The sequence below is a fragment of the Thamnophis elegans genome, chromosome 5, assembly GCF_009769535.1.
Source record: "Thamnophis elegans isolate rThaEle1 chromosome 5, rThaEle1.pri, whole genome shotgun sequence".
In the NCBI taxonomy this organism is placed as follows: Eukaryota; Metazoa; Chordata; class Lepidosauria; order Squamata; family Colubridae; genus Thamnophis; species Thamnophis elegans.
The window spans coordinates 47,403,894-47,423,478 of NC_045545.1; the positions used below are offsets into that span (position 1 = coordinate 47,403,894).

Genomic DNA, 19,585 nt, shown 5'->3' on the forward strand with positions numbered 1-19,585 from the left:
AGAAACAACACTTTCTACCCAGTTCTTCCAATGCTAGTTAATTCAGTTTCTAAAAGGAAAGTCCGCACAGAATCAGAAGGATTTCCACATGCTCAAAAAAGCAAAGTCAATGGGCCTATATTTGACTCAAGTGACCAAGGCTGAAATCATATCTGCCCACCACACTGATCAACCAGTTTTCTTTTAATAGTACTATTGTCAGGGTTCCCAGTAATACATCCCAGTTCAATAAGAACTCCGAGGCAAGCAAGTTCCTCAAAGAACATTTTATTAGGACATATCAAATTGGCATATTCCTGGTGGAAAAACCGGCTCTAAGTTGGTGATGTTTCCCCCCCTCAATTAAAAATAAAACTTTATCACTCCCCCTCCTCCCAGTCTCAGTCATATGGTCCAATCAGCATACAGCCCAGTTGCTAGATGACCTCAGTCTCCACCCTGCGGACACCTGCACAAACGTCCTTGATTCCCAGGGGAAATCATTTTATTTTGACTACAACCCCCAGCTAATCTCTACAATCCCCCTTCCTGGCCCCTTCGCTCCAGGCTGTGCGAGTCCTAAAGCAGTGAGAAAAAAACCCTCCCTAGATACTACAAAAAGGAAAATGGCCACAGTTCAGCCAACTTCAGGGTTGACAACCATTTCAATAAAGCTATCTTTTGGGGAAACATTCAAATTACAACATTAAACACATTTAATACTGTATGTAATTGATTACCAGAAGCACTAGAACACTTTAAAATGATTGCTCTTGGCTTTCAGTTCTATGGAATAAAATCCACTCTGTCAAAAACAGCACCTCTTGACAGGCAATAAATTGTTTTGAAAATTGTAATTTCAAAACTAAGTATTATAACCCTAGATTATATCTAGATCCTAGTGGAGGAGAAAAATATCACAATACCTAACTTCTGAAATTCCTTAACTCCTAAAAGTAATAGAAGCTAAAATGTTGTTATCAGAAACTTCTCTGAAAGGCAACCATAGCATAATGGGCTGTGGGGAGGATGGATGTGATTCTGAGATTTTATCTTTTTTTTTAAAAAAAAAATGGATTGGTTTGTATATAACAAATTCTATTAGGAATAGGATTGATTACAGTCAGAAACCTGGTGGAAAGCCTTTTCCCTGGTATCAACCCGGGGTGCAAGATAATTCAGAATATACATGAATCCATAAAGCCATTCTTAATGCCCTCTCATTAAGCATAAAAGTATGAGATTCATACTGCATTATTGTTTATATTGTGAGTTATTTCATTCTAGAAAGCAAATAGCCTAATTTAAGAGCATACAACATAGAATACAATTTGCACAGGCAACTTTGAATAATATTTACGTTTTTGCAAGCTTCAATTTTTAAAGATTTTCAAAAGAAGCAGAATATAGAATTTTATGTACTTTGATTCCAGATACAAGCTGATTTGGATCATCAGATTTTTTTTGCCACTTCTTTGTACTTTTTACTTCCTTAGAAACAAGAATTTGGGATCAGATTTCTGAAGAGGAATGGCAAACTGAGCCTTTGAGGATTAGCGGGAGGCATTATGTCTGAAAAGACAACTGGATGCTGGATCCAGACTGCTGAAAATTCTTCTCTCTAAACCAAGGAGACATCTTCATATCCTGACCATTTTGCAACAGTAATTTCTGCTGCCTACATCTATCTTCCAGGATGTTCTCCTTCTGACTTCCAGCCTTTAATTCCAGTGTCACAGAGAATAGGGACCTCACAATCTATGCAGCTTTTCTATTGATTTAGAGGTTAAAAGACAACAAGCAGAAGATTATCAATACTGCAGCCTCCTGGCTATGCAGCTTCTTAATTTTTTTTCTCCTCCCATTTTTAAAAATTAAGGAGGAACCCAAAAGAACTGTTATTTATATGGGTTATTTATTAATATTTGCCTATTAAAAATTAAAATAGAGGCATTCATTGTTGCTGTAGCATCTCATGATTGCTTGATAGGATTTTAATTTATTTATTTTTTCAACATGGATTGGCAAATAATTTTGATCCCTGAAAGGGTCTTAAGAGGATCCTTGAAAGGGTCTTGAGATATTCCCAGGGGTTCTAAGACCACAGTGTTTTAAGAAACACTGGTCTAGAAGAATATGATTAAATGTTTCGGCCCTGTTGCCTCTTCTTGGGAGCCAGACCAATCTCATCAGAGATTAAAAAAAAAAATTATTGAAAAGGATAAAAAGACAAATACTAATTTAAGTATTACATTGTACAACATTAAAAAAAAAGAATATACTTCCAGAATTGTCCAGATACAATAAAAAACCATTTAAACGAAATGTAAGATAGCATTGGTCTGCAAAAATAGAGTGATTTTTGCAGATTACTTATTAAAAAAGCCATAAAATATTTTCATATTATTTTACAAATTACAACAATAGTCTAAGGCAGGGCTGTCAAACTCCCAGTCTGTGGGCCGGATGCATCATGCGCTACCCATGCCAGGTTTAGTGAAGGGGAAAAAAGTCGTGCTACGTTATGTGCTACCATGACGCCGTGGGTTTGACACCTCTGGTCTAAGGAGAATATTATTTTTGTTCATGAACAGGCTATGGTATGAATAAAAAGGCTTGATAAAACATACAATTCCTCCTCTTGAACAGAGAAATAAAAGATAATTTGTTTGGACTTAGCAGCACACAGTAGGGGGGAAAAATCTAACCGAAATTCTTGACTACATTGGCCGTCTATTTCTATTTTACTAGCAAATTTTCAAAGTAAACGTTCTACTATTCCCCCAGAATTTTAGGGCATATCTGCTGAATTTGCTTCACTCATAGATTTCCCCTTGAGATCCATTTTCTAGTTCTGGTCTTCAATTTTAAAAAGAACCAAAAAGCTTTTCTCTCCAGTCAAGGGAGGGGCTGAGGCAATCTGAATGTATATGACCAAGAGCCATGCTTTCATTTATGAAGGTGGATTCTCTCAGTGCCTATCTGGCATGTAAAGTGGCCAGCTGCGAATATCAGAGTAGGCAGTTTGTATGTTAACAATGTATTCTTAAATGTAAGCAATGGGTGAAGCAGTTCTTGGATTGATAAATGTTTCCCAACAATTAATGGAGTGCATATGTCTGAAAATTCCTCTGGGTTATAATAGATTGAAATTTAGATTAGGAAGGGTAATGATTTTATTGCCAAGGCTTATTGCCAAGGCTGCAATCTAAAGATCATAAGTGCCTTCCGTCAGTGACATCATCAGAATAGGCTAGTTAAAAACCTTGGGATAGTTTTGGGGCTGGAGGTTTCTGAAAAGTATCTTGCTTCTGTAAATCAATCCTTTTCCAGATGTTTATCATAATTAATGATCCGAGAACTACATGCCCTCTACAGACAATAGATAATTGGTCTTTACATTTATTCTGATACCTAAACTTTCTTCCCTTCCTTGAACACTCTGATAATTTTTGTTTTATCTTTCCCCAGATATTTTGTTTTAAAAAGTCATGCCACCATATCACTTTTCCAGATCCTAATCATAAACTCTTACCTAGTTTTGATCCTTAGAATTGTGGTAAAATGGCTCTAGAATCCTTAGTTTTTCATTTAAATACTTAGCAAATCTTAAAATGTGAATAGTTGCCGAAGGCTAATATTATGAACAAAAATACCATTTTTTTCCCATCAATGCTTATTTCATGTGCAGGCTTGACAACATTCTTCTTCTAATATTTAACCTGAATGCTCCTGAGCCTTTTAACATTTTTTAAAAGAACTGTAATATTTTTAAAAATATTAACACTCCCAGTCTTCTCAGTTTAAGGCAGTTTTTCCTGTTTTTTGTCAGGTCTGAATAAAATTTATCCATTTTAAAATCTCATTTCCCCTACCCTCCACACCAACATTTCCCGACCTGGCTGCAGAAGAAATGGACAATGATTGTTTTCAAATTAACTCCTTTCTAGCCCAGTCACCTCAGTTTCATCACTGCCCTTATTTAAGTGATTGCAATTATATACTTTGTTAGTGTCATAATAACAAAAATAACAATAATACATTTCTTGGCAACCGGTGTGCATAACCTGTGGGGAATCGCAAACTATCTTCTTATCTCACAAATAATTTGGCTATTCTGATAGTTAACTAAGCAATTATTAAGGGATTAGAGAGAGGGGAGTTGGCATCCTTGTTAAATCTTTTCCCCAACTCAAAAATCCTTCTCATCTGGTAAACCAGTAGGGAACTTCATCTACAGATTCAGCCTCAGTAAACCACTCTAAATTATCCATTACATTTAACAGATGTCAGGTCCCCCATGTCTTCTAGTGGCATAAACCCAGGGCAGTTGCATGCTCAGATGATTTGGTTGGCTTAGCATAAAAACCAGAAAATTCTGGCACAATAACTTTTTATATCCATGTAACAACAAAAAAAGGGTGGGTGGGTGAAAAAGCACTTGATCCCCAAACTTGCTGCTACTTATATATAGGTTTTCCTCAGTGGGGGGGTTCCAGATTCCGTTCCAACCGGTACGGTTGGAATGGCCCCAGAGTCACACACATGCACATACGCGGTGCGCACACACATGCGTTCTAGCATCAAAGCCTCCATGACGTTCCAGCTGCTCCGCAGAGCGTCGCACAGGCGCCGTATGGACCATACGTGTAAACGCCAACAGCATAAAGCACCAGTAAGGAGCATGGGCGGGTGGGCCCTCCGGAGCACCGGAACGGTATCTGGTGCTCCGGTCAGGATCCGGTATGCCCATACCGGGGCGTACCGCCTGCAACCCACCACTGGTCTTTCTATATTATGCTATACTATTATTTGTTTAATCATTATTTATTAAATAAAGAAAAAGTACATTGGTTTGCAAAACATGTTAAAAAAGCAACTTAAAAACTTGCAGTAGTTGGATTCGCATAACTTGCCACATTGCTGATTGAACTGATATGTGAACTCAGCCACAAGCCACAAACTGAGGTTGCATTTGCACCATATGTAAATCAAACCAAAGTAATCTCTGTTTCATCAGATAAAAGATCACTGCATTTTCCAAATGCCAGCTGGTCTGATATGTCACTACTCCTACCATTTTCAAAATGAAGGGAATGGCTTTACTCATAAATTTACGCACAACTGTTGCTTAGTTTGGACATTTAAAAATTGATTTATTCTATGATATATACAAGCCTTTTGGTTACTCATCTTGCTATCTTTAGCTGCAATTAATGTAAAGCATCACTAGGTTTTTCATTTTTGCCCAAGCAAGGAAACCATGTTATTTGCCTGAAAATAAGCAATGTTATGTGATGATTGGAAATTTAAAACCTTGGCTTGATCCAAAATGAATATCTACAGTTTCTAGTTCAGACAAAACAGGATATTATGCATTGAAATTCTGGGCTTGGCTGCCGTGTTATACACATAGAAAAAGGAACAAACAAATTAATCAGTGGAACAACTTGCCTCCAGAAGTTTTGAAAGCTCCAACAATGGATGTTTTAAAGAAGAGACTGGACAACCACTTGACTGAAATCATATAGAGCAGGGGTGTCAAATTCTATTTCATTGAGGGCTATATCATGGTTGTGTTTGACCTCAGCAGGCCGGGATGGGCATGGCCAGCTCAACATCACTCATGTTGGGGGTTCTTGTGGTGGTCCGAGCACTCTGCCAGAGAAAACGGGCTCCTGAGCTCTGTTTTCGGCTGTAACACTCTCCTACAACCCTTTGCCAGTGAAAACGGAGCTTGGGTGGCCTTCCCGAGCTCTTTTTTTGCTGGCAGAGGCATCGCTGGCCACTCCTTTGCTGTTTCCAGGGTGGCCCCGTGGGACATTTCTAAGCACCTTGCAGGCCATACATGGCCCCCAGGCCTTGAGTTTGACACACCTGGTATAGGATTTCCTGCTTGAACTAGAAGACCTCCAAGGTCCCTTCCAACTCTGTTATTTTATATTCTAAAGCTGACTGCTGCATTTAGACAATCAAATTCTGTGAAAGGATTTTCACAGATGAAAGTAACCATATTCAAACCCAGAATCACATTCTTTTTAAAAAACTCCTCAGTCATTAGTTTTATATTAGCTTTTTTAAATAATTTTTTTATTAGTTTTATTACAGAAAAAACACAAAAAGAAAAGCATCATTTTTCATTACATCTTGTAGAAAGCATATCCATTGGTCACAAGTACATTTCGTGCGTTCTGTCCACAATCACATATATTCCATTCAGTTTAAACTGTATATGTTAAAAAATTATATATTTTGTTATCACCATACCACAATTTTCATTTAGTTAAGATTCACCTATTGGCATTTTCCCCCCTTGTCCCAGTTCCAGTCAATCTGCCATATCTTTATATCTTTATAACATATTCTAAGAAAAAAAAGTCAATTAGTAGGACATCTAATGTTTCCTCTCTCTAACATATCTTTATTATTATTATAGTTAACTAAGGGTTATTTACATTTTTCTCTCCTCTTCTCTCCACAAATGCAAATAACAATCTATTAATATGTGTTAACAAAATGACCATTTAAAGTCTAAGACAATCTAAAGGGAAAAGGGGAAATGTTGACATTTCTAGTTAATAATCACCAAAGTATATGTTAACCTTCCCTTTTGTTTTTATAGTTGAAAGACATAAAAAAAGAACAATTGTTTGCCATTTCTAATCCAAATTAAAGTGTCTAGTTGATAATCTCCAAGATATGCATTAACATTCCCTTTTATTATTGTAATTAGAGAAAGACAGAGAAGAAAAGAAAACAATTGTTTGCTATTTATGTCACATCACCTCTTATTCTAATCCAAATTATTTATAGCTTTATAACAAAATCTGAAACATAAATTAATAGGCTTTATCATACCACCAAAACTCAGTTGCAATTTGTGGCCTGGTTATTTATCCTAATTAAGGTTATCCTTTCATTGTTAATATCATGATATATTATATGTTAGCAACTAAACATTCAATGATAATCTATAAGTGTCTACAAAATACTAAAATCCCTAATTATTAACCATCAAAAATTAGCTAATTTTTATCATCAATTGGCATTATCAGCCAGTGTCTTTCCAGTAGCAAAATAATCCTTTCTCTCTCGCCAGCAGTTGTGTCATTTCAGTTATTAGAATCTTTTCAGAGTTTAAACATTTCTCTCCGCACTCTGTAGCTTAAAGGATCTCTCATGTAGTTTCGTTGCTCTTTAATTGTTATTAACGTAGGCTTAGTTTTGGTTATCAAACTTGTTTCTGGATATATTTGTCTTCTTAGTTCCATTTTTTTCACTCTTTTTTCCTTCCTGCATCTTGAAGTTGAAAGAAAGGCTCCAAGTTGTCAAAAACACTTTTCCAGTTTCCCTTCTTTTCACTTTCACTCGTATTTAATCCACTGATGGATTCATCTGACATCTTATTTTTATTTTCTATGTTTCTATTCTCCTCTTTGATCACTGGGGCTCCAACCCCCTCCTCTTTAACTGTAGCACCCCATAAACTGTCCCATTTCTTGTCAAATCTCTCAAGTCCTTCTGCAATATTTTGAAGTCCAGCCAGGATGTTTTGGATTATTAGATTTTCTTCCTCTGAATATTGATCCATTTTTCAAAATGCAAAGAAATAGGAAAAGGAATCTGCCACTCTAGCCTGTCAAAATTTTAGGAAATGTGTCTGTATTTATTTTGAATCTTAAACACCAGTTCTTTCAAAGTTTTTAAAATAGGAGGGTTTTTATTCCTGCTTGTCTTTTCCTTCTCTTGCCAAAATATTTACCAGAAGCACTAACAAAAACAGGTTTCGTGCTTTGAGTCTTATCAAGTATTATAAGCAAATTCCAAACCCTTCCATTGCAAGGTCAGTGAAACCAAGTGAAGCAGAACAAAGGATACATTGTATCCAAAACAGAAACAAAGTTCAGACTTTGGCTTCCAGGGGGCAGATTCAATAATTAGTCAATTTTTTGTTTTTTTTTGCTTTCCCTTAAATATCTTTCATATAGTTTTAACCAATAGAAAGAAAAATTTGTTGAAGTATGAGAAGAAATTTAATTTAGCCAACAAAAAAAATTAGGGTAGTAAAAAGGAAAAAATAGAAAAAAAAAGATCAGTCCATAGACTACAAGCAGGGAGACAGGAAATGTTGCAATTAATTCAATCCACAAAACTGCTAACTAGAGCAGGAAATCTTCTAGTAGCAGTCCAATAAGTGTCAAAATCGCTGCTTTATTCTTACTTTGGGGACTAATTGTTATTATTTTTTTAAGAAAAAAACTTTCTTAACATGGATCTTCTAAAAGTAAAAAAAGAAAAAAAAACCTCACCAGATGGAACGCTTTCACTTTGTCTCTTCCTTCAGGAGCCGTCTCCGACTATGCCAGCCTGGGGGCTGCTTCTTTGTCCTCAGTTGGAAGCGCTACCCTTGGGTCAAACAGGGACTTTGCGATGTCCCTGTGACCAGCAAGGCTTTGGCTTCCTTGTCACCGTCTCTTTGGGACAGTTTAAGTCCTACCGGACCGTCCAAAGACAAAAGTTTCATCGACGGACCCGGACTGTCGGGTCCATGCAATGTGTCGTCGCGACGTTGGCTCCTCCCCTATGAGTTTTATATTAGCTTTGTGCACATTCCTGTACAAATGTTTCTTCCTTTCAATGATTTGGTAAGATTAGGCACCATAGTAACTCTAATTACAATTATCATCAAAATATGGTTTGATATCTGAGGATTCCTTCACAAATCACTGTTTCTAAGCGGAGCATGCTTGTACTTATTTTGCTAGATCAAGACAGTAAGACCGTGCGTGCGTGGGTGTGAACTTAAAGGTAGAGCACACTATCCATAACAGATGTTACTTTCTTAAATTCATATTTTTAAATATACAATTTTAAGAATGGATGCTAGAATTTGTTTGCTTTCCAATTCCCTCTCATTTCTTTTTTCAGTTTATCAAATCCTTTAGATTATAAATACCTTCTATTTTGATATCTATATATATTTGAAGCATTTACCGGTAGGTATTTTACATGTGATGGTTACATGACATGGTTTGGGGAAATAATATGAATACAGTCATAATGGTTGTATATGAAAGACAAACAAATGCGACAAACAATATAAGTTCCCTCCCAATCAGTGTACTTCTCCTTCTCTCAAAGGAGAAGCAACGAGTGCACAAGCAACCCAGAAAACTAGAGGTAGGTATTTCTGGCAAAAGAAGAAGAGAGTTTCAGAAAATCCTCTCGAGTATATTGCTCAACACAAACATCTGTTCTGCAAGAGCCTTAGACAGAACCCGCATAAAAAAACTGGATATCCAACATATGGCTCTGACAAGAACTGAAAAGCAGCCAACAGTTTTGCAGCAGCCACTTGAAGCTGGTGTGAAGAAGAGTCTAATGTGGCTATGATTGACACTGCAGCACAAGGCACCACCGAGCTAGATTAGGAGAAGATTAGTACGCACAACACTGGCTCGCTATGCATGTGGCTGCTGGGAACAGCAAAGATCTCCAGATAGCATTCAACCAAGAAGCTTGGAGATTGCTAACCAGCAAATGGAGTTAATTTACAGCAGGACTGGAGGCCAGCTCATCTTTCTGCCTGCAGACACTGTCTAAAATATGTAGGATCCTGTCAAAAAAAGAGATGTACTTTTTCCCACCTTACTGGGAAACCATCCATTTATACAATGACAGCATGAAAAAAAGCTACGGCTGTTTTGAAGGAATGGACTTTTGGGAGCTTCCTTATCTTTTATTTCAGCACAGAAGTAAGGAAATAAAACTGAAACGATCATATTGAAACTGAGGCAATCACAAAGGAAGACAAATCACCTTCTAAGTATGGATATTTACTGTGTATGCCAGCAGCAGAGAGTGTCGTCTTGGCAATGTGATTACTACAAGCTGCCTGCAGTGAAATCACCAAGGGCCCCTGCCTTTACTATTCATTTAAATTTAAATTTTTGTTTGGATTTGGAGGCTGAATGCACTGAAAAATGAAACGTTGGGTTTCATCCCACTAGTTTTACTTCTATATGTTGGTTCAAAACATCCACCTTGTGGCTCAACCTGATTACCCAGAAAATTGTTTAAAGAAGAGTGGGTTCTTCATATCCATTATAATCTATCATCTTAAGTGATTCCAGGATGTAACTATCGGTCAGCGGAGACTGATAGGACAGTGGGGATCCAGGCTGGAGTGAAGAAGGTAGAAGAAATATGTATCTGATCACTCATCCAGTGTGTACATGAAGTAGAAAGCTGAGATTTATATTAACTGGGTCAATGTCAGAGCAATATGTTTTATAAACTTGCTAATCCAGTCCAAGTCCCATCCAGTAACTCCTTCTGAAAAAGATTGGAGATAGCAATAGCACTTAGACTTATATTTCCCTTCACACTGCTTGACAGCTTTCTCTAAGCAGTTTACAATGTCAGCATATTGCCCCCAACAAACTGGGTCCTCATTTTACCAACCTCAGAAGGATGGAATGCAGGGTCAACCATGAGTCAGTGAGAATTGAATTGCTGAAATGCTGGCAGCCAGCAGAAGTAGCCTGCAGTACTGCATTCTAACCACTGCACAATTAGTGTAGATTGTAGAGGGGCTTGAAAAAATTCTAACCACACTAAATACAGAGGTCTACTATTTGTCCAAGCAACAAGGAAACTGACTTTGGCTTTATTAGTCATGATGTCTGCAGCTGGTCCAATGAAAAACTGTACAAAAGAGATGATTTGCACCCATCCAAGAAAGGGACTGAGTTACTTGGCATTAAATCCACAGATTTTCTGGATAAACATTTAAACTGAACAGTGGGGACGGAGAATTAATTGATACAGAACATTTTTGTCCCCAGCAATCTAAAATTCATAGGGTTATCAGTGCATGTAACACAGATGTTTGTGCGGGTAAGATTATCACTCCCGCTATCAAGCAAAACCAAGCATTTAATAGTGAGTGCCATACTATGTGCATGAATCATACAAGTGGCAAGAAAATAGGGGCAGTCAGGCATAACACAGGTTATGTAGACAGTGAACATAGGGTCAATCAAAATGGACTCATATGTCTATACATCAATGCACACAGTATGAAGAATAAACAGGGCGAATTTGAAATTCAAGTAAAAGAGGGCAGATACAATATTGTTGCCATTACAGAAACCTGGTGGGATGAAACCGACAAATGGAATATACAGCTAGGATTTAAATTATTTAAAAGAAATAGACCAAATAAAAGAGGAGGTGGAGTTGCACTATATATAAGAAATAATTACCTATCTACAGAAATAGAGCACAACAATGATGAGAACTATCTTGAATGCATTTGGATCAATATTAAAGATTGGGGGGGGGGAATGACATTGCTATAGGTCTATACTACAGGCCACCCAACCAAGCAGAGGAAGTAGATGAACTTTTTGCTAGTCAGCTAACTAAAGTATGTAGGAAGCACACCACAATAGTAGTGGGGCATTTTAACTACCCTGACATCAACTGGGAAACAAACTCTGCACCAAGTGGAAGATCCAACAGGTTCCTAACAAACCTAGCAGACAACTTTGTTTCCCAAAAAGTAGAGAAGGGAACAAGAGGATCAGCCATATTGGACTTAATTCTCACTAACAGAGAGGAAATGAGAGAAGGTGTTGAAGCCACAGGAACCCTGGGGGCAAGTGACCATGCAATATTGGAATTCAACATTATGCAAACACAAGTAGTAGAACAAAGTGAAACTAGAGTCTTGGACTTTAAGAGAGCTAATTTCAATAAACTTAGAGAGAGCTTGGGAAAAATTCCATGGATGAGAATCCTCAAGAGGAAAACAACTCAAGAAGCTTGAGAAATTTTGAAAAATGAGATTACAAAAGCCCAGTCTAGCACAATACCAAAGAAGAAGAAAAATAACAGCTCCCCAAAGAAACCAGGATGGCCGCATAAATAATTTTCTGACAAATTGAAAGACAATAAAAAGATAAGTATAAAAAGTGGAAAGGGGGGAGGGGGCATAACTAAGGCAGAATATCAGCAAATAGCCCGACCCTGTAAAGATGAAGTAAGGAGAGCTAAGGCTCACAATGAAGAAAGGCTTGCCACAAAAGTAAAAAATAACAAAAAAAGCTTCTTCCAACATGTTAAAAACAAGAAAAAAGTTAAGGAAACAATTGGTCCATTGCTGGGAGAAAGTGGCATGAAGGTGACAAGCAACAGGGAGAAAGTAGAACTATTTAACTCACTTTTTGCATCTGTCTTTACATAAAGGGATAAAACAGTCCAACCTATCAAAAACAGCACCACAAAAATCAGATTAGGAATGCAACTGGAAATAGGGAAGAAAATGGTAAGTGAGCACCTGTCTACCCTATACAAGTTAAAATCACTAGGACTGGATGGATTACACCCCAGGGTTCTGAAGGAACTGGCAGACAAGATCTCAGAACCACTGAACTATAACATTCAGAGATCCTGGAGCACCGGGGAACTACCAGAGGACTGGAAAAGAGCTGATATGGTTCCCATCTTCAAAAAAGGGGAAGAAACAGATCCAGGAAACTACAGACCTATCAGCCTGACCTCAATACCAGGAAAATTCTGGAAAAGATAATCAAGGAACGAATTAGCGAACACCTAGAAGCAAACAAAGTAATAGCCAAAAGCCAACATGGGTTTGTCAAAAACAGATCATGCCAGACTAATCTTATTGCATTCTTTGATAATGTGACAAAATTAGTGGACCAGAGGAATGCTGTCAATATAGTTTACTTGGACTTCAGTAAGGCATTTGATAAGGTAGACCATAACCTACTACTAGATAAAGTAGAAGAATGTGGGTTAGACAGCCACTAGATGGATTCGTAACTGGCTGACCAATCACACTCAACGTGTAGTCCTCAATGGAACTGCATCTTCACAGAGGGAAGTATGCAGTGGAGTACCCCAAGGCTCTGTTTTGGGACCAGTACTCTTCATCAATGATTTTGATGAGGGAATAAATGGGGAACTCATCAAATTTGCAGATGACACCAAGCTGGCAGGAATCGCCAACACTCCAGAAGATAGGCTAAAGATACAGAAGGATCTTGACAAACTTGAACACTGGGCACTATCTAATAAAATGAAATTCAATGGTGAAGAGAGTAAGGTTCTACATTTAGGCAACAAAAACGAAATGCACAGGTACAGTATAGGTGGTACCTTGCTCAACAGTAGTAACTGTGAAAGGGATCTTGGGAGTCCTAGTGGACAACCATTTAAATATGAGCCGCAGTGTGCAGCAGCTGCCAAAAAAGCCAACACAGTTCTAGGCTGCATAAACAGAGGGATAGAATCAAGATCACGTGAAGTGTTAATACCAATTTATAATGCCTTGATAAGGCCACACTTGGAATACTGCATTCAGTTTTGGTCGCCATGATGTAGAAAAGATGTGGAGACTCTAGAAAGAGTGCAGAGAAGAGCAACAAAGATGATTAGGGGACTGGAGACTAAAACATATGAAGAACGGTTGCAGGAAGTGGGTATGTCTAGTTTAATAGAAAGAAGGACCAGAGGAGACATGATAGCAATGTTCCAATATCTCAGGGGTTGCCACAAAGAAGAGGGAATCAAACTATTCTCCAAGGCACCAGAGGGTAGAAAAAGAAGCAATGGGTGGAAACTAATCAAGGAGAAGCAACTTAGAACTGAGGAGATATTTCCTGACAGTTAGAACAAGTAATCAGTGGAACAGCTTGCCTACAGAAGTTGTGAATGCCCCAATACTGGAAGTCTTTAAGAAGACGTTGGATAGCCATTTGTCATATTTTTGGGGGGCAGCATCCAAAGCCACTCAGTCTTGTCAGGGTTAAGCGCAAGCTTGTTCATTCCCATCCAGACCCTGACAGCTTCCAGGCACTGGCACATTACTTCCACTGCTTCACAGAGTTGGCACGGGGTGGACAGATACAGCTAGGTATCGTCCGCATACTGGTGGTATTTAATCCCGTACCTACGAATGATCTCACCCAGCGGCTTCATGTAGACGTTAAATAGGAGGGGGGACAGGACCGAACCCTGCGGCACCCCGTATTCAAGGGGCCTAGGGGTCGACCTCTGTCCTCCGACCAACATCGACTGCGACCTACCAGAGAGGTAAGAGGAGAACCACTGTAAAACGGTGCCTCCCACCTCTTCTAGCCGCCGCAGAAGGATACTATGGTCGATGGTATCGAAGGCTGCTGAGAGTTCGAGAAGCACTAGGATAGAGGAATGCCCTCTATCCCTGGCTCGCCAGAGATCATCGGTCAGTGCGACCAAAGCGGTTTCGGTGCAGTAACCAGGCCTGAAACGAGACTGAAAGGGATCTAGATAATCCGCTTCATCCAAGGTCCGCTGGAGTTGAGAGGCCACCACCTTCTCAACAACCTTCCCTAAAAATGGGAGGTTGGAGACTGGACGGTAGTTTTTAAGGACAGCTGGATCCAGAGCAGGCTTCTTGAGGAGGGGTCTCACCACCGCTTCCTTCAAAGGTTGCGGGAAAGACCCCTCCCGAAGCGAGGTGTTTACAATCCTCTGGATCCAGCCTCGTGTCACCTCTCTGCCGGTCGAAACCAACCAGGAGGGACAAGGGTCCAATAGACAGGTGGCGGTACTCATCGCTCCCATGGCCTTGTCCACTTCCTCAGGAGTGGCAAGCTGGAACTCACTCCACAAAGCTTGATCAAGGCTCTCCCTTGGCATCTCTGCTGGCACTGTCCAAGTGGAGTCCAGGTCCGTCCGAATCTGAGTGACTTTATCTGACAGAAACTGAACAAATTCCTCAGCTCTTCCTTGTAAGGGTTCACTCACATCCCTCCCTTTCAGGAGGGAGCGGGTTATTCTAAACAGGGAGGCCGGGAAGATTCTGCGGATGCAATAAGGGTGGGAAAATGTGCATATTTTGCCGCCCGTATCGCCACTAGATAAGACCTAATGAAGATTCTTAGTAGTGTTCGGTCAGATTTGGAGTTACTAGCCCTCCAGCGTCGCTCTAGGCATCTCTTTAGATTTAGAAACTATATTTACTGTCTCCATATTTTCAATCAGTAAAACACTACAATGGAATGGAGAGGAATTGGAATCAGGTGATTATAGTCCACCATGAGGCTCTATTGCAAGGCTGATACATATTCTTGGAGGGATTCCTACATTAATAGTTGTAAACTATTTTCAAGAAGTTGTGAAATATTAATGGGTGCAGTGGCTGAGCGATTAGGATGCTGAGTATGTTGACTGAAGTTCAGCAGTTTGAGTTCCAAGTACTGCATGATTGGGTGAGCTCCCAGTCTTGCCCCAACCCAGCCATAAGAAAGTTTTTATGGGATGATTAGACTCTTTGATTTTTCTTATCAAAATTATGACTTTTATTTGAAGACTGAGGTTTTAGTGCTCTTCATTTTCAAGTATACCACTGTGTATGTATTTTGACCTTATTGCTTCCTGTAATGGAGGATGAAACAAAACCCCATTATGAACACAATTGTAAAGCTATTATCTTGCCCCTTTAATCTCTTGGAAGTCCTAACTTTGTTTTTAGTTACAATTCAGTTGGTATCCCAGACTGCAGGTACAGCAACAGACAAACAGTGCCTGAAGATCTCTATACTCTCTCATCTCATGAAAGCGGCCAACAGTGAGCAGATTCTCAATGAATTACTGAAAACTATACAGCAAATAAGATATTTTGAATGTTATTTTTATTCACAACTAAAGGGTTGTATGAAGATTTGGCAAACTTGTGGATAATTTGGAATATCCTCATTTAATAAGTTATTATGGTTGGATTTTAAAAAATACTATTCATCCAAATACCAACAGATTAACAGAGTTGGAAGGGACCTTATAGGTCATCTAGTCCAATCCCCTCCCCCCCCACTCAAGCAGGAGACCCTACACCATTTCTGACAAATGGCAGTCCAATCTCTTCTTGAAAGTCTCAAGTGATGAAGCCCCCACAACTTCCAAAGGCAAGCTATTCCATTGGTTGATTGTTCTCACTGTCAGAAAGTTCTTCCTTATTTCTAGGTCGGAGCTATCCTTGGTCAGTTTCCATCCATTATTCTTTGTCTGGTGTTCAGGTGCTTTGGAAAATAGCTTTGACCCCCCCCCCCTTCTCTGTGGCAGCCCCTCAAATATTGGAACACTGCTATCACAGCAGTTTTGTTGTGATCTGAATCTAGTGAGCATTATATCTAGCCTGCTGTTGTTGTTAGATCACCTTCTAGTTCTAATTAAAATTGATGTTCAAAAGGGAACCTAACTGAGCATGGGGACAAGCCAAACTTCAAGACATCATGAAAAAGGGGAAACCTTTACTTTTTTACTTTCCCTACTTTATTGCATTGATGAAATGTCAGGAGCAGCATGCAGATGTAATTATTATTGTTAATAACATTACCTTTTTATCCTATGGATTTTTTTGCTTGAGTTTTTCTTACACTTCTGTAAGATCTGGTTTAGTTAGCTGTCATTTGGTTCCTGATTTCTTTTTATATACTATGCCATTGCTTTTTAACTTTTTTAAAGGCATAATATGGTTGTTTGGGCTTTGGCTAATACAACACAGCTGCTATAGATATAATACTCTTATCACCTAGTCAATATAGTTAATTCAAATCACATGAAATTTCACATGAAGGTAACATGGTTACTATCAACTAGATTGCTCCAGCTTTTAATTAGTACAACTTTTTAAAAAAATCTTTACCAAATGATATCAAATTCTGCCTTGTTTTTGCCTTGAAAAGTTTGTTTGAAGTTGAATAAAGCTTGTTATTGGATGTATTATGAATGAAAACACATGTTTGTTGAATAAATGGAATGCTTACCAAATGTTTATTTTGTCAACCATAAAATCTCTTCCAAATGCGTATTCAACAATTGTGCTGCTTTGATAAGCACCTTTGGGACACTAAAACTTTACTATAGTTGCAGCTATTATAACCCCCATAAGCCATTCTGCCAGGCAGCACTGGCTGAAACAAGCAACGCTCAGCAATTTTCAATGGCATCCGCTGATCTGTTAAGAGCAGCAGATACACCATATATGGATCTGGCACAGATCCCAAAATACCCACTGGCTCTGCAACTTCGTGAAGGCAGCTTCCTTTGTGCAGCAGGATAACAGTGAACAATTTGAAAAAAAGGCAGCAACATACAAGGAGAGGAGAAAGAGTTTGGTCCTGTTCACTAGCCAGATCTCTGACTGGTGATTCAGCAAAAGCAATTTTGGCCTGATGAGAGCCACCATGCTCACTTGTTAATTTTCAAACAAAGAGAAAAATAAAGTATGGTATGGTATGGTATGGTATGTATAATAGTCAGTGTCAATAGATGATTTCAGAAATAACTTCCTTTCTAATGTCCTTGGCTGTTGTCGATAATTTAAGTCACTGAATGACCATGAACAAATATAGACCTCTCTCAAAACCCAAACAAATGATCTGACATATTTATCAAAGAGCTAATCTTTGGTAGACTTCTCAAATTGATCTAAAATGAGGGTGTCAGCAACCTTATCTCTACTGAAGGAGGATTAATGAGCAGTAGTGACCTCATGTGCTAAGAGTATTCATCACCACACAAGGATAAGGCAAGAATCCAGCAAATACAATGTTGAGAGGTACAAGTGTCAGAACAAGTTTATTTTTATTGGAGATAGTTAATTAAGAATGCCTATCTCTAAATAAAGCTGTGATTTTCCTATATAAATTTCAAGAGAGTGCTTGCTGGTTTGCTGATTCAGCCACTGGACTATAAGCTAGATAAGGGGCAGATATACCAGAAACAGCTCAAAGCACAGTTGATGGGCAGAGAGGCTGCTGTGAGTTCCAGATTCTGAAGCTTCACATCTCAGGAGAAGCTACTTTATTATATGCAAGGAATAGTTAAATTGCCTGCCCAGGAAAATAACCAGGGAATGGCCTTTTTAATAAAAGCACTATTCTTGGGGCTACCCTCCTCATTGTGAGTGCCTACTTTTACCATCAGTCAGAAGTATTTTATAATAATATGCAAGTTAATCATTCTATTTTCCCCCATGGAGGGCCACTGATAAATTGATTGGGAAAGAAGTTGGCAGTAATTGATATTGATAAATGTATTGTTTAATCATTAAGTGCCACATATAATATTTTGAATGCTTCTTAAACAGCATTAATAATTTCATAAAATGAAATTCAAATGGAGCATTATCTTACAAGTTCTATTGATAAGACTGTTAAGAATAGTAACTGACATAAGGTCTTCCTAGAACAGACCAAAAGCCTAGTTAGCCCTTCCCCCCCCCCCATAGTAGTCAGCCACGAAGTTCACGTGTATGAATGAAGCAGCAGCCATCCTGCACAGAAAGTTCCTCATCAACCATATTTAGAACATGAACGGTCACATCATTAGATACATGCTTAGAATGGCAAGTAGGAGCATGTCATGAAAATTGAAAGACTAAATGACCACATTTCCAGGCTTAGAAAAATAAAAACATAAGGCACAATATACCAATAACCAAGGGAGCTGAATATTTCATTTCCATGCCATTCCTTACTATTAATTTCACAAGTTGTATTTTGTCTTATTTATTATTAACAGAGAACACCTACTGTATATATTTGAGGCATGATCTCAAATAATCATCAATATTCAAAATGCATCTCTTATCAGATTTCATTGTTTCCAGTCATTTATTCAACATGCACAAAATACATGAGTTACTCCATTCTCCAAGAAATTTGCAAAAATTGGATTACTAATCGTTGATGCATAGTAAAAAATAATTTATGAAGACAATCAATGTAGGTCAATTGCCAATTAAGCAAATGAATGGTGTATGAATCATCTGTATAAATAAATTTGATTAATGGCAGGAGGATTTGCAGAACTTTATTTTATTTGTTCATTATTTTTTAACTAAATAAATATTACCAATCATGTAAATATTTGTGATAGTATCAGCCTGGCACTGTAATCATCAAAGAAGTTTCGTATTCCTTGTAGATTTCTCAGATACTAAGTATACCTGATGCTGCTTTGATTCTGAGCTAACACAAAACCAGTCAGATTTCTTTAAACCAGCTTTTAAACTAGTAATTCTCTGAGTATATAACTTGACCCATATAAAGGCTGCATTATTAGTTCTTTCTGGTGCTTTTTCTGATGTTTTTTGCTCTAAGTCAAAAACACATCACTGTTATTATGTGTTATGTAGTTTTTCTGAAAAGCTGTTTTCTTTCCTAAATGTTATTCTTAAATTCTATTTTCAAAGCCATTTTTCTGCATGTCAATATTATTAAAACTGATAGACTTTGCTACCTTGTTCAGTATTAACTGCTGTTGGGTACTTTTGTTTCCCCTGTACAGGATAAAAGATGTGTACTTCAATTAGAAGCACTGTTTTAATGTAAAGGAAAGAAAAAATCTGTTCTATGACTAGATCTTTTAATTCATTAACCATGCCAGATTATTCTAAAAAGAAGGTGGAATTATCTCCAAATATCCTACAAGATACAAAATTGTAATAAGGGGAAGTACCATTGTACACTTTTCTAAACAATTCGGAAGCAGAGCCCTCCTAGTACATGATAAAATTTGACATTTACATAAT

The 19,585-nt window shown here is 38.2% G+C and overlaps 1 protein-coding gene across 2 annotated transcripts in view; it reads right to left on the reverse strand.

Moving 5' to 3' along the window:
- The window catches only part of TBC1D22B (TBC1 domain family member 22B), a 62,343-nt gene that overhangs the window by 15,398 nt on the left and 27,360 nt on the right, over window positions 1-19,585 (reverse strand). The gene's annotated exons all lie outside the window — the stretch shown is intronic.